The sequence below is a fragment of the Camelus dromedarius genome, chromosome 5 (assembly GCF_036321535.1).
Source record: "Camelus dromedarius isolate mCamDro1 chromosome 5, mCamDro1.pat, whole genome shotgun sequence".
Lineage (NCBI taxonomy): Eukaryota > Metazoa > Chordata > Mammalia > Artiodactyla > Camelidae > Camelus > Camelus dromedarius.
In genome coordinates this window covers 485,876-501,634 of record NC_087440.1, presented here as the reverse complement: position 1 = coordinate 501,634, position 15,759 = coordinate 485,876, and the positions used below count along the sequence as shown (strand labels likewise).

General features: G+C 37.2%; 1 protein-coding gene across 9 annotated transcripts in view; it reads left to right on the top strand.

Annotated features, from left to right (window-relative positions):
• The first annotated feature begins 411 nt into the window (after positions 1–411).
• The window catches only part of HERC1 (HECT and RLD domain containing E3 ubiquitin protein ligase family member 1), a 174,649-nt gene continuing 159,301 nt past the window's right edge, over positions 412–15,759 (top strand). For 8 of the 9 annotated variants that reach the window (XM_064485453.1, XM_064485449.1, XM_031452820.2 and 5 more), the window contains exon 1: positions 412–544. The gene's annotated coding sequence lies outside the window, so the exon portion shown is untranslated. The remainder of the gene's footprint in view (positions 545–15,759) is intronic. The other variant, XM_064485448.1, reaches the window with a different exon arrangement.

Below are 15,759 nucleotides of genomic sequence, written 5' to 3'. Positions count from 1 at the left end.
TCGCTTCGTCCCGCGGCACCAAGACGCCGGGCGGTGGGGTCTTCCAGGCCCACCACGAGGGAAACGGGGCGCGCTGGCCAGCCCCCGACTCCTCACAGCCCTTTGTGAAACGCCCTCAATTGTGCCTCATAGACGGAGTCCGATCCCCGCGGACGGATGGGGCTGTTCGGACTCGGCGAGGGCTGGAAGGCGAGCGCTGTGCAGTGGCGGGGTGTCTCCAGAAACCAGGCTCCCCACCCCCTTCAAAAATCCCCGTCCCTTTTCCTGTCCTCCGGCAACCTCGACCCGGTGCTCCTCCCCCAGCCCCACTGGCCTCCCGCGCAGTGCCTGGGGGGCGGGGCGAGGACTTCAGACTGCGCGAGAGTTCCACCCAAATCCCGCGAGACTCGCCTGCCGCGGCTGCCGCCGCCTCTTACGTCTTTTCCTTTGACAAGTCGCCGCTGCTGCAGCAAAAATAAAGGACGCGGCCACCGCAGCCGCTGCCGAGCCGGGTTCGGGTCGCTGGAGCCGCGCCCCACCCCCGCCAGCTCTGGAGCCGCGTATGGTAACGCCTCCTCTTATGCCCTCCTGGCCGACTGTGCGTGCGCCCCGCCGGCCGGGCAAGGCCGGCCGTGGCCGTTCGGGGGCTGCCTCAGAGCGGGGCCACCGGGGTCCCGGGTGGGCGGCAGGCGAGGCCTGAGGAAATCCTCCCGGCGCCGTGCGGCTCTCTGGCCCCAGAGGCCTCTCGCCGCCTGGGCGCGTACGGAGGAGCCGCGGTAGAAGCGGTGCCGCTCGCCCGAGAGGGCGAATGGACCCGCCCCTCCAGCGGCTTGCTGTACCTGTCCCTCGACCCTAGGGGGTCGCGTCTCTGACCTTCTCCCCCACCCCTTTATCCGCTAACGAGAGCCCCGCCCCCGGCCGGGGCTCGGACTGGGGGGTAGGGTGGCGGTCCAACTGGTTCAGGATCTGAGGAGAGTCGCGACCCCGGTGCCCCCGTCCCCAGCCGCCTTTTGAGGGATGGAGGTTGGGACGGCTTGTCTTTCCTCTTTCCTCTGCTTTTGGGTGGGGGCAGCTCATCATCTGGTAAACCTTTCTCCAAATCTTCAGGCTTTATAAAATTTTTAAAGCTTCTGCTACCAGGAGGGGAGACGAGCTGCATTGTTTAGTCTCTGGGATGAGATGAGGAGGATGATGACAGGAGCTGTCCCGAGGAACATGGTGAAACCTTTTTTTGTGATGGGTGGCAGGTTCCTTGGAGACACGAGGAGGACCGGAGCTGGTACCATCTCTCCCAGGAGGTTATGTAAAAGACATGATGTGCATCCTCGAGAGCTATGAAACACAGGGTCAGAATTTGCCTCAGTTTAAAAATAATGTCTTTAATACTGTGGAAAATATGGCTACTCAGAATAATAGGAATACCAAATTTGAACAAATCTATCCTTGTAATTCCATTTCCAGAGGTAGCATTTCATGGTTAACATTTTGGTGTAATTCCTAACAGACATTTAATATTTTTAAATAGTATTTGGCTCATCCTTGATTGAGACTTGCAAAATGATTTGTTTTATTTGAGTCACTTCTTTGGCCTGCTTGATTAAAATTGGTTACTTGTTCATTATCACTGGCTGTAGACTGTCATCACTGTTTCTTTCATTGGGACCTCTTCCAAAAGGATTGTTAGCTAAATGGTTTTAAAAAATATAACATTAAAAATTACAATCTTCTTGGATATAGTACATATGTATTTTTACAATTCTGCCTCTGGTGGGTACTGAAAAGAAGTAGTGTTTGTGGAAAGCAAATAAACTATAATTATTCATTGTGGGAAGAAACCTGTTTATCTCAAGGTTTTGTAACATTGATTTCTGTTAGTTATTTTTAGACCAAAATCATGTGACATTATTTTATAGTGCTTTCTTTATTTAAAAATATTTTGTATATGTATATTTTTATTGAAGTATATAGTCAGTTTACAATGTTTCAATTTCTGGCGTACGGCACAATGCTTCAGTCATACATGAACATTCATAGTGCTTTCTGATTGAGATAGGATGTGCCTTTGATTATGTAGGTTTCTTTTCTTTTTTTGGCTTGAGGGTGGGGGAGTGGGGAGGTAATTAGGTCTGTCTATTTAATTATTTTTTTAATGGAGGTACTGGAGATTGAACCCAGCTAAGCATGCACTCTACCACTTGAACTATACCCACCCCCCTGATTATGTACATTTCTATACTGTGTGTTTATACAAGTAAAATTGAGTGTCCTAGGTGCCTGTATGCGTGCATATATATATATATATATATGCATGTGTAGTAAGCATCTATACACATTCATAAATCTTGGAAGTGAGTTGAAATGTATTGTTATACTATTTGAGAAAAGAAAGCATTAGGTAGGGCAAAGAATAGTCTTGTAATATTTCTCCCAAATCACATGACAGGATTAGATGGCAGAATGAGACACCTAGGGAGGCTGGAAATGTGGAGGCTTTTAAAAATAGGATAGATTGTCATCTATCTGAGGTTGTCATTGGAATGGATCAAATGGCCTATTAAGGCCTCTTGTAATTCTAAACTTTTATGAATTTTGCTTTCCCTAAGGTTCTTATCACTTTGCTTCTTAAATTTCTAGTCATGCTGTTTGCATGTGACACTTACCCATTCATTTGCTGGTCATGTATTCCACTCCCAGTGCAGGCATCCTGGTGGTGCATGGAGGAGAAAGCAAATGTAAATGTGTCTCTGAATCTGTTTATTAATATAAACATCTGAAAATCCTATTTGATTAAAGGAATTTTGGAAGACTTGTTGGTTAGGCAGGGTTGGTTAGCAGAGAATACAGATGATAAATATAATACATTTCTAATGTCCCAAGCATTCCCACCCCCTAAAGACTAAATTACTCCACAGGACTGGATACATTGAACAGCTGATTTTTTAAAATTCAGATCTTTAGAACTTAAAATACTAATAATGATGACTTTGTGGTTTGGAGTGTGGAGAGAAGTTTGTATTACAATAAAAGCAAAGTGACTTAGGAAAAAACCTTAAATTTTATGGTTGGACAACTGTGTAATAACAACAAACTTACTACAATTTATTGATAATTTTTTATGGACATAAAACTTCAGCTTAACAGATGAAATGTGTTGTTACGGACACATGCCACAGATTTTCACGGTATTGAAAATATAAAAAAATTGGTCCTCTAAAATTTGCAAAGCCAGTAAAGTCACAACAGCCAGCAAATTTTTTTTCAACTGAAAGATGTATAAAGTATAAAAAACATAGACAATTTACTTTTTAGATGCCAGATCTGGCTTTTATGATTTTAGTTTGTTCTGCTCTCACTTACTGGGCTTTTTAAATTGATGGGAATATCAAACTCCAAATGAGATCCCTGAGCAAGGAAATATGACAGTTGCATAAAATGATCGATTGATGGATTTTATTTATTTTTAACCTTATTTTGAAATAATGTTAGACTTACGGCAGTGTTGCTAAGATAGTGCAGAGAGTTCCTATATACCCTTCACATAGCATCCTCTATGCTGACGACTTACACAACTATAGTACAATGATCAGAACCAGGAAATTCTCATTGGTAAAATATTATTAACTAAACTACAGACTTTATTTGAATATCACTAGTTCTTCTCCAGTGTATTTTTTTTCTGTTCTAGAATCTAATCCAGGATCCCACATTGCATTTAGTTGTCTTATCTTCCTAGTCTCACCTCCTCCAGTCTGTGACAGTACCTCAGTTTTTCCTTGTCGTTGATGACCCTGACACTTTTGATGAGTACTAGTTATTTTGTGTAATTTTTCCCATTTTGTGTTTGTCTCATGTTTTTCTCATGATTAGATCTAAGTTACATATATTTGCAACGAAACTACAAAGTGATGTACATGGTGTTGATATGTCTCATTGCTAGTGATATTTCAACCTTGATTGCATTATTAAGGTGAACTCTGCTGTATTCTCCACTGTAAAGTTACTATTCTTCTTTTTGTAATTGAGAGATACTTTGAGACAATGCAGATACACTGTTTCTTCTCAAACTTTCTCCCACTGATTTTAGCAACCGTTGGTGGATCTTGTCTGCAACAGTTATTACTATGGTGTTTGCCTACTGGTGATTTTGTATTTCCCTCATTCCTTTTACATTTATTATTGGAACTCTTCTGTAAGAAAGAGATGTCCCTTCGTCATTTATTTCTAAATTATTTATAAGTCTGATTTGATAGGTATTTATTTTATTCTACAGATTATAATCAAATACTATCATTATTTTGTTGCTCAGATTCTTCCAGTTTTTGCCATTAGCAGCCCTTTCAGTTTGGCCTCCACCCTTTTTGGAGTACTTCTTTGTATTCTGGCATCGCAGGCTATATTCCATGCGCAACTTGTATTTTCCCTTGTACCTGTCCTGGAATCAACCAGTTCTTTAAGAAGATTTGGTTCCTTTTATTGGAGAATAGAATTTAAGTCAAGATCTGGATGCTAGATGTGCTCACTGGGGTGTCATTGCTCCTGGCCCTCACAGGACAGAGCATGCAAGCGAACACACTCACATACCCATATACACATCTCTATATTTGTCTGTCTATATTAAAAACCGTATTTAAATGCATATTGATGTCTTCTATTCCAGTCCAGCACCACAAGCTTCATTTCAACCTTTTCTTATTTGTAACTTATTTTTTCCTGACAGTGAGAAACTTGGCTCTCATTCATTATCCATAGTATACTATCTTATTTTAGAATGTACATCAAGTAGTCCCCAGTTGCTAAGTCTTACGAAAAACATATTTACCAATTAGAGTGTAGTATTTGTATACAGTTTTTTTCTTATTTTCTTTAGCCTTATAGTATCTAGTCAACATACTGCTTTTCAAAGTTAGTTTTTCTTCCTCACCTCCTTTAGTGTGGTTGTATTATTCATCTGTAATTTAGTTAGGTTGTTTTCTTACTCTTTTTTTTGGGGGGTGTGTGTGTAGGTAATTAGGTTCATTTGTTGTTTAATGGAGGTACTGGGGATTGAACCCAGGACCTCCAGCATGCCAAGCATGTATTCTATCACCGAGCTATACCTTTCCTTGCCTTTTCTTACTCTTTATACTGTTTTGGGTTTCCCCAATTCTGGCTGATTTTATTTTGGTATATGAAACATTACTATTATTAAACATTCCATTAGAAGATACACTCAGAGACAAATACTCCTTATTCCTCCTGCCCCATTCCCATTGCCCTTCCTCCTCCCCTTCCCCACTTGTTTTCCATGCCCAGGTAACCAGCTTCTTTAGTTTCTGGTTTATCCTTCCATTATCTTTTTTGCACAAATGAATAGATTATGTGTGCTTGCTTTTTTTTTTTTTAATATTCCTTTTTTTGTCCTATACAACTTTTGTTTATTGAGATAGAATTCACATACCACAAAGCTCATCCTTTTGAAGTATATAAATCATTGTTCTTTTTTTGGTGGGGGAGGTAATTAGGTTTCTTTATGTATTTTTAAATTAATTATTTTATTTTATTTTATTTTTTAGTGGAAGTACTGGGGATTGAGCCCAGGACCTTGTGCATCCTAAGCACTCACTCTACTGCTGAGCTATACCCTCCCCCTAAATCATTTTTTAGTTTATTTGTAAGGTTGTGCAGCCATCACCACTACCTAATTTTTGAACATTTTCATTATCCGGAAAAGAAATCTTGTATCCATTAGCAGTCGCTTCCTAGTCCCACTTCCCCAGTCACTAGTAACCACTGATCTATTTTCTGTTTCTATGAATTTGTCTATTCTGGCCATTTCATATAAATGGAATCATAAAATATGTGGACTTTTGTGCCTGGCTTCTTTCACTTAACATAATGTTTTCAAGGTTCATCTGTGCTGTAGGATGTATTAATACTTCATTCCTTTTTATGGCTGAATGATATTCCATTGTACGAATATACTGTATTTTGTTTATCCATGCATCAATGAATAGACATTTGGTTTTCCATTTTTTGGCTATTATGAACAATACTGCTATGTACATTAATATACAAATTTTTATGTGGGCATATGTTTTCAGTTCCCTTGGGTATATACCTAGGAGTGGAATTACTGGGTCATATGATAACTTTTTTAGGAACTGCCAAACTGTTTTCTCCTTCCCTTCTTTCTTATATGAAGAGTGGCATGTTATAGATACTCTTTTGCACTTTATTTTTTTTTATGTAATAGTATCTCTTGGAAATCATTCCAAATCAGTGCATTCTTTTGAAGATATCATCTTCTGATATTTTCCATTTTAACAGCTGTATAGTATTCTACTATATATATGTATCCTAATTTATTTAACTATTCTTCTATGTATGGGCATTTAGGTGGTTTTCTGTATTTAGCAGTTATAAACAATGTTGCAGTAAATGACCTATGTATATTCATTTTTGTACTGTAAGAGGTGTATCTTCAGGTTAGATTCCTATAAGTGGGATTGCTGAGTCAAAGGTTACGTGCATACGTAGTTTTATTAGGTACTGCCACATTTTCCTCCAGAAGTGTTGTACTACTTTGCATTCCCACTAGTAATGTGTGAGATCACCTGTTTTCATCACAGCCTCACCAAAAGAATGAGTTGTTGTGCTTTTTATTTTTATTTTTTGGCCAGAGAAGACTGATTTTTAAAAATATCCTACAGTCATTTCAATGACCTGAACCGATTGTGGAAAGGCCTTAATGCCTACCATTGGCAGGTTATTATAGCTTGAAAGTGAAATATATTGTCCAGTAATATTGCACTGATACATAGAGGTTATTATGTGCAGGTGAAATAAACTAGAATGCCATTTCTGGTCTAGCCAGGATCGCTCATTTGAAACTTTCTGCATTTAATGAAGTTGCTGCATTGATTCGTTGTATCTGTGCTCTGAAATACTTGTGGAGTTTAACAAAGGATAACTGAAATTGTAAGGAGAATATTTTTTCCCTCTAGAGTATGTATGAGATAGCAGTTTTTGGTTCATGTTGTGTGCTAGTTATTTTGAACAATACATGCAGTATATTGACACCATAGTATGGTAGTTATTTGACCAGTAATGGCTGTATCTGGAACCTGTTATATTTCCATAAGAAACAAGGCCAGTCTTAAGGAAGACGAGTTTAAAGTTCTAGATTAGAAGAATCCCATCAGATTTTAGTGGTGCTAAGAAATTAAGACAACATGAAAAGCACCCACACTTTACAAGGTGACAAGTTCTGCGAGACTGGAAATTTAGGTTCTTTTCCCCAAAAGGACATCGTTCCAGGTGCCTGGAACACATTAATGAGGAAAAAAAAAAAAGATTCTTGTCCTGGAGGAGCTTACATTCTAGTGGTTTTCTGATGAACTGATGTTCTCAGGAAAACATGCTGAGTGCTGATTGTAAGTGGAACCAATAAAGGTCTAGTGTAGTCTTGTCACCTTTGGTGCTATAACAACCTCAAATAACACTTGATTTTACTAGTTACAAAGAGAAGGCCATGAAAAGTCACAGGATGGTAACTTGGTTGTTCACCAATCTTTTTTCCTCTTATTTTAAATGATTCCTACTACTAATAGTAGTAGTAGTTGTAATGGAATAATAATAATAGGATAATAGTCATATGGTGTAGGTTTTTCCTCAACTGGGATTTTATGAGAGGACTAAACCCTAATGTTCTAGGATATTTGAGCATTAATTGTAAGTGAAGAATTAACTTCTCTCCAGTGCATCTAGAATGGCAGTGGTTATGTGCTGTCCTTGGGAGAACTGAGAAAAGATTCACTCCAATGTTCACTTCAGGTTCTATGATTCAGATGGATGAAACCCAGCTGAGAAAGGTCATGGTCATTATAGTTAATTAGCTCTGTTTTGTTTGTTTTCTAACTTACTACCACTTATTAGCAGAATGATGTTGGATAAGTTTTAATCTCTTAGCATGTTTCCTGATGTATAAAATGGAAATAATAATAGTTATTACCTCACAGGACTCAGGTGAGGATTAAACAAAGAAGTTTTTCCTATCTATGTGTATCCATTTCGGTGGCTTTAAAAACTATCTATATGTTGATTGACTTCCGTATTTATATCTTCATCTCAGACCCCTTCCCTGAGGTAGTGTCATAGTTCATCTGTTTATTCCACATCTCACTTGGCTCTGTAAAAGGCATCTCAAGGTACATTTGCACAACATAGAAGTTGTGAGTCTTATCCTCACCATTTCCTCTGAATGTGCTCTTAGCAAAAATGGCAGGACCATTTGACTAGTCATTCAGACCAAAAGCCTAGGTGTCAACTGTGATTCTTCTCTTTTCTTTGTACCCTAAAACCAGCCTATCAGCAAATCTTCTTGGCTCTGTCTTTTGAATATATTTCTAATCTGATCAGATATCGTTATCTCTACCTTATTTTTCTGGTCTAAACCAGCATCGTTTCCTGGTTAGATAATTACAGTAGTCTCTTAATTGTTTTCCCTGCTTTCTCACTTGACCTCCTACAGTCTTTTCTTCATTTCATAGTTAGAATGATCTTTCTAACTGTCAATCAGATAGGCTACTCCTCTGTTTAATACGTTCAGTGACTTCCTTTTACAATGAAAATAATAGCCAGATTCCTAGCCATGGCCTGAAAGGTCCTCCGCCATGTGGTGCGTCCCTGCCTACCTCCTCTGTTCACTCCACTCTGCTACACTGAACTTTCCTATATTCTTTGATAATCCCAGGTGCATTCCCAGGGCTTGATAACTGTTCTTGCTCTGCTCTTCCCTCAGGTTTTTGCACTGCTTGCTCCTTCACATCATTCAGGTGTCTGCTTACAAAGGGGTTCTCAGAGTCTACTCCTTTAGAGAGATTGTCAATGATCACACTATAGAAAGTAGAGATCACCTTGCCCCTACTCTCCTTGTCTCTCTTGCTTTATTTTTTATAATATGCTTTTTGAAATTTAATGACTTCTCTACTTGCTTATTACTTGTCTTCCTCACTAGAATGTAAACTCCATGAGAGCAGGAGCTGTATATGTCCTGTTCATTTCAGTGCCTAGAAGAGTCTGGCACATAGTAAGGCAGGGATGCAACTCTAGAAAGTTGTCTGTGGAATAAAATTATTTCTGAATTAAATTATGTGATTCTGCCTTTTTAAGATTTTAAGCCAAAGGAGAACTATTAAGTCAGTTAACAATGCTGTGAATTTTTTGCATTGGATACTCACATGTGAAATGTTAAGTTTTAGAATTTATAACATGATTAAGAGCATATAATTGTGCCAAGGATATGCTAAGTAATATGTAAAAAATTAGCTTGAAGTTTAGCTCTTGTGTTTGTTGCAGTGTTTAACATTCTTTGTCCTCTAATTATAATGTTAGTGATGTTAATGTAATAGTAATATTTGCTTTTGCTCTGACAGGGTATTTTTCCTCACTCTAAACTCTTGGTTTAAAGTCTCTTGTTGGGGAGGGTATAGCTCAGTGGTAGAGTGTGTACTTAGCATGCACAAAGTCCTGGGTTTAATCCCTGGTACCTCTATAAACCAACAAACAAACTTAATCCCCCCCCCCCCCATAAATTGTAAAGAATCTAAAAAAAAGTAAAGTCTCTCTTGATCTTGATTTTTGGGAGGGGTACATCATTGTCCAAGGTTTTTTGTTTTTTTTTTTCTTAACACAGTCGCATTTATAGAACTCCTTTTAAATTTCGCCCTTTTAAAGACCTTTCCTGTTAGTCACTATACAGTAAAACTGTTTGGTAATGGGAATTTTTACATGATACAATTTAAATAAGCAGCTTTGCTAACTGATAGCATTAGAAATCTAGGATAACCTAATCTAAAACTAGGACTATTATATTATCCATGTGTTATGTTTAAAAGCATGTGGAGGCCAGTATCTTTTATATAAGATATAATTGAATTTTCTTATACAGCTAAGCATCCAGTGATGTATAATGAAATTTTGTCAGTAATATGGTCATAGTTTCTGATTTTTCAAAATTACTCATTCTTTTGAAAAGAGAATGATGAAGAGATTTATGTAATTTAGTGGAGGTTGTATGGACAGATGCACGTATAAAGGAATGATACTGGGTAGCACTTACTGAGCATTTATTGTGCACCAGGCACTGTTATAAGAACTTTTAAAATCTAGCTGAACTACTTATTATTTAAACCATGTTTAATTTAACCTGTTTATTTTGAAGATAGGAAACTGAAGCACGGAAAGGTTAAGTAACTTGCCCAAGATCACCTAGCTAGAAAGTGGTGGAGCCTGGATTAGAGTTCAGAAACAAAGGCAGGTGTTGGTAGAAATTGTAGTGGGCAGAGCATGGAAACGGCTCACCTTGTTGTGATGGTTTTGGCTGATCTAAAATCTCATCCAAATAACGTCGTTTGGGCAGGACCATTCTACATAGGTGTTCAGCAACTCCTGCTGACAGTGAAACAGAATTTTAGGTGTCACGTGTTGCTTTGACTTCTTAAAGAATGCTTCTGATTCTGTTCTGTCAAAGAAGGGTAATAGATGTTAGAAGAGAGCAACAATTAGAGTAAGGATTGAACTATGCTATATAAAGGTGCATATTAGTGCATCCTTATGCCCTGAAATAAGTTTTTCTTTGTAGACTTTGAAACACAAAGCTATTAGAGAGCAGGTTTATCCTGCAAACAGTCTAGAGTGCAAACAAGTAGTGAAATAATAATGACTTACATTTGGATATAGCTTTTCAGTTTTCAAAGGAGTTTGGTAAACATTTTCTCAGTTGATCTTCATAACACCTCTGTGAGAGAGGCAGGGTAGATAGCTTCCATTTGATAAGTTTCCACAGAGGAGAGAGAACTGCTTAAGGACATATCCCTGAATAACCTCTAGTTGCTAGACCCTCTATTATGAAAGATTACTCGTAAACAAAGTTGCTGTTCCTCTGCAAAACTGCCACAGTGTGAGTGGTGGGCTTCTGCACTGTATGGTATTATGGACTTGATCTCTTAAATTAGTGACTGGAAAGTTGCTTAATTTGGAAGCAGAAGACACTTGGCATGATGAATGGGCAAAGATGGCCTATTATAATTGGCGTGTTCTTAGTGTTTGTGATACTGAAAAATTTTAAGAAATATAATTTAGATTAAAACTGTAATTCTGATAGCAACACTGTTGTAATCTTTTTAAAACCAGTCTTTTTCATTAAAGCCTTCTACCAGTTAGGCTGTAGCAATATTGATCATGTTTTGATTGTGTTTTAGGTTAGCATAGGGGTAGGCCACTTTGCTTTTTTGAAGTCAGAAGAAAGAAAGTTTGGTAGCTTCTGAAAGGCTCATGCAATGTAGCAGTAGTGTAATGCTGATAAAAGTTTAGTATGTCCCCTGTTTCCTCTGTTCATTTTGAAGATACTTTGATTGCTTTGGTTAATTTAAATTGATCTGAGATATATATATTTTTAGCACCTTTATTGTGGTATGATTCCTGTACAGTAAACTACACATATTTCATATGTACAATTTGATGAAATTTTAAAAAATTCAAGTATAGTCAATTATAACATGTCAATTTCTGGTGTACAGCATAATGTCCCAATCATGCATATATATGGGTGTGTATATATATGTGTGTGTGTGTATTCATTTTCATATTCTTTTTCATTGAAGGTTATTACAAGATTTTGAATATAGTTCCCTGTGCTGTACAGAAGAAATTTGTTTTTTATCTATTTTTATATATAGTGGTTAACATTTGCAAATCTCAAGCTCGCAAATTTATTCCTTTCCACCCACTTCCTCTCTGTAACCATAAGATTGTTTACTATGTCTGCAAGTCTGTTTCTGTTCTGTAGATGAGTTCATTAGTATCATGTTTTTTCTTTTTTCTTTTTTTTTTTTTTAAGATTCCATGTATGAGTGATATCATGGTATTTTTCTTTCTCTTTCTGGCTTATTTCACTTAGAATGATGATCTCTAGGTCCATCCATGTTGCTGCAAATGGCATTATTTTATTCTTTCTTATCGCTGAGTTGTATTCCATTGTATAAATATATCACAACTTCTTTATCCAGTCATCTGTCAATGGACATTTAGGTTGCTTCCATGTCTTGGCTATTGTATATAGTGTTGCTATGAACATTGGGGTGCATGTGTGTTTTTGAATTAGAGTTCCCTCTGGATATATGTCCAGGACTGGGACTGCTGGATCATACGGTAAGTCTATGTTTAGTTTTTTGAGGAATCTCCATACTGTTTTCCATAATAGCTGCACCAAACTACATTACCACCAGCAGTGTAGGAGGGTTCCCTTTTCTCCGCAGCCTCTCCAGCATTTGTCATTTGTGGACTTTTGAATGATGGCCATTCTGGCTGGTGTGAGGTGATTCTTAATTGTAGTTTTGATTTGCATTTCATAATCACTGATAATAAGTGATTTTGAGCATTTTTTTCATGTGCCTATTGATCATTTGTATTTCTTCCTTTTCACTTGCTGAAGAGACTTTCTTTTCTCCACTGTATATTCTTGCCTTCTTTGTCTAAGATTAGTTGACTGTAGGGCTGTGGGTCTATATATGGGCTCTGTATTCTGTTCCATTGATCCATATGTCTGTTTTTGTGCCAGTACCATGCTGTTTTGATTACTGTAGCTCTGTGGTATTGTCTGAAGTCTAGAAGGGTTATTCTTCCAGCTTCATTCTTTTTCTTCAGTATTGCTTTGGCAATTCTGGGTCTTTTGTGATTCCATATAAATTTTAGGATTATTCGTTCTAGTTCTGTGAAATATATCATGGGTAATTTGATAGGGATCTCATTAAATCTGTAGATTGCCTTGGGCAGTATGGCCATTTTAACAATATTGATTCTTCCAGTCCAAGAGCATGGAATATCTTTCCATTTCTTTAAGTCATCTTTAATTTTCTTAATCAATGTTTTGTAGTTCTTCATCAATTTGGTGAATTTAGGTAGATGTATACACCAATGAAACCACCACCACAATCAAGGTAGCTAATATTTCCATCACTCCCCAAGATGGTATGAGATATTAAGAGGAACTTTTCAAAACTCTTGAAGATATGCTGTATAAGGCAGTAAAGTCAGATGCAAGTTAACAGAATCACTTCAGTTTAAAGTAATTGATCATTGACAAGATGACATTGTTTTGCAAAAAAATCTGAAGAATTGCTGAATGTTTTGTATTTTTAAGTTGTATCTTTCAGTTCTTAGTGTTGTTTTCTTTTTCCATGGTGCTCTCTTGTAACTGCCTCTGTATTACCACCCCCGCCCTCTCAGTCTGCCATCTGTTGGTTTGGCTCTGTATTTCAGAGTAGGAAAGCAGGAAAGGGTTTTTGTACACAAGATAAAACTAGTCCTGTTTGGAGCTCAGTGAGCTGTAGCACTTATGCAATATGTCTGCTGATGATAAATTCCAGAAGTACCATGGGAGTAGAAATACAGTGATGACGCTGCAATATTATCTGTAACTTAAATAAAAATTAAAAATTAAAAAATAAATCATACTTAAACTATTTTTTTCATGGAAAGCCATAAATTGGCTTGATATTGTTAACAGGCTTGTTAATTGTATAGGAGAGTTTAGCATGTTGCTTGTTAGTGAAATTTTTGTCAAATGGTTTCTTTTAGTCCTTTATAAACATAATTTGATCATAATAAACTTAAATTCACCTGTGCCTGACTGTGCATTAATCTTTTATGAGACTACGTAGAGACTATTTGCAGTCCTCAGCAGGTAATTCAATTTCCAGTCAGTGTTTTTTTTAAGTATTTTTGTTACAAAGTATTTTAAACATACATTAATATAAAATTAAAGGGAATAGTGTAAAGAGCTCCCGTGTACCCATCATTGAGCCTCCAGAATTATTATTGACAGTCTTATTTTCTCTATATTTCTATCCACCACTACCCATCCCTACCCTTGGACTTTTTTGAACCATATTCCAGACATACTTAATTTGTAAATTTCAAATAGTTCAGTAAGATAGAGTCACTCTCTCTTTTTATGAAATAAGCATAATACCATTATCTTACCAAAAAATTTTATAACAAGTTTTTAATATCACATAATCAAGTTTCGTATTTTTCTGATTGTCTGTCACACACACACACATACACTTTGCTTGAAGTGGGATCCAGATAAGGTACATACTTTACAATTGTTTGGCATGTATATTAAATCACTTTTAATCTTTAGATTCTCCTTCCATCTCTCTTTTTTCTTTTCTTTTTAAAAAGTTTTTGTTAAAAGAAACCAGATTTTTGAGAAGTTTCCCATAGTCTCATTTTGCTGATTTCATCTCTGTAATTGTTTAGGTTTGTCATATTTTTTTTTTCTTTTGGTAGGAATACCTCATAAGAGTAATTTGTATTTCTGTAAAGAGATATGTAAGGTCTTGCTACCTTTCTTTGTGCTGTTGGCAGCTATTGATGATCATTGCTTAGACTTATTAATTCATCAGGGGTTACAAAATAGTAAAATTTTATTGTTCATGTGTTAGGTGATGTTCTTTAGGATGGTTCTTCAACATTGTAAATTGTATATTTAAGGCCTTGTTTTTATATCAGAGCTGGTTCTGGGATGATTTGACGAGGTTCTGTGGTGGAATGCTTTTAAAAAGGGAAGAGTGCAAGTCTTTATTATTGAAAATTCAGAGAAAACTTGGGACTATCAAATAACTAAACTTTGTTTAAAGGATGTTTAGCCAATAAATAGCTGAACAGCCCATCATGAGATAACAGCTTGTGACCTAGCATGTGTCATTGGTCATTGGTGTTTGTTCTTTTTAGATGTCAGTGTTCATATTCAGAAATTTCAGCAGTAATTTGTGCAGGGCAGCAGTTACTAGTTTTTTTAGTTGGGTTTCTCAGCATGAATTTGTGAACAGGCCTTGTGTGTGAATCAGATTTAAGAAATATTGAGTTTATGTAACATAGCATATTTTATATTAATAGTTGTCAAAGAACTAGAGCAGCAGTATTTCCCAATGTGGTTCCATGACAAAAGGGTTTGGGGGGTCAAATAAACTTGGTGACCAGTGTGCACTTTTTCCTCTCTTAGAATGAAATATAGTACATATTAACATGTAGAAGACCTACAGTAGAGGAACCTGTTAAACATTAACTCAGCATTTTCTAAATTTTTTGACCACTGAACGTTTTTTCCCCCTCATAACATCTTGAGGAACTAGTGGAACAAATTTTCTAAAGGAAACAGATTTTGGGAAATGTTGGATTAAAGGGTTTGAACAATGGCTAAAGAAAAATGTCTAATAATGATGAGTGTGTGTGACTTTACTAAAGTGATATGGAGAAATTTTTGATAGGCAAGACATTTTTTAAATGAGAAAAAAAGTAAGAGGCAAATGTTGCCTGTTTGTTTTAGCTTAGCCTGAAAACATTTATACTTTTAGAGAAGCAATGTTAGAAAAAGACTTTAGTTATATATAACATTTACTACACGCCAGGCGCTGTTTTCAGTCCTTTATATATAATTTGTAATTTGTTTAATCTTTACAACAAACTTTTCCAGTAGGTACACTGTTGTTACCCCAATTTTACAGATGAGGAAATTGAGACAGAGATTAAGTAAATTGGTCAAGGTTGCCTTGCGTATTTGGTGGTGCAGCAGTGTCAGGATCTGGACCTAGACACCTGGCTCCAGAGTCCATGTGCATAGCCACTCCTCTACACTGCCCGATAGGGCAGATGGAGATCATGAAATATAAATTAGATTAAGAGGGGATTTAAAGTCTGTTTGGAAGGACCATACACATTTTCTTTAATTTTCAG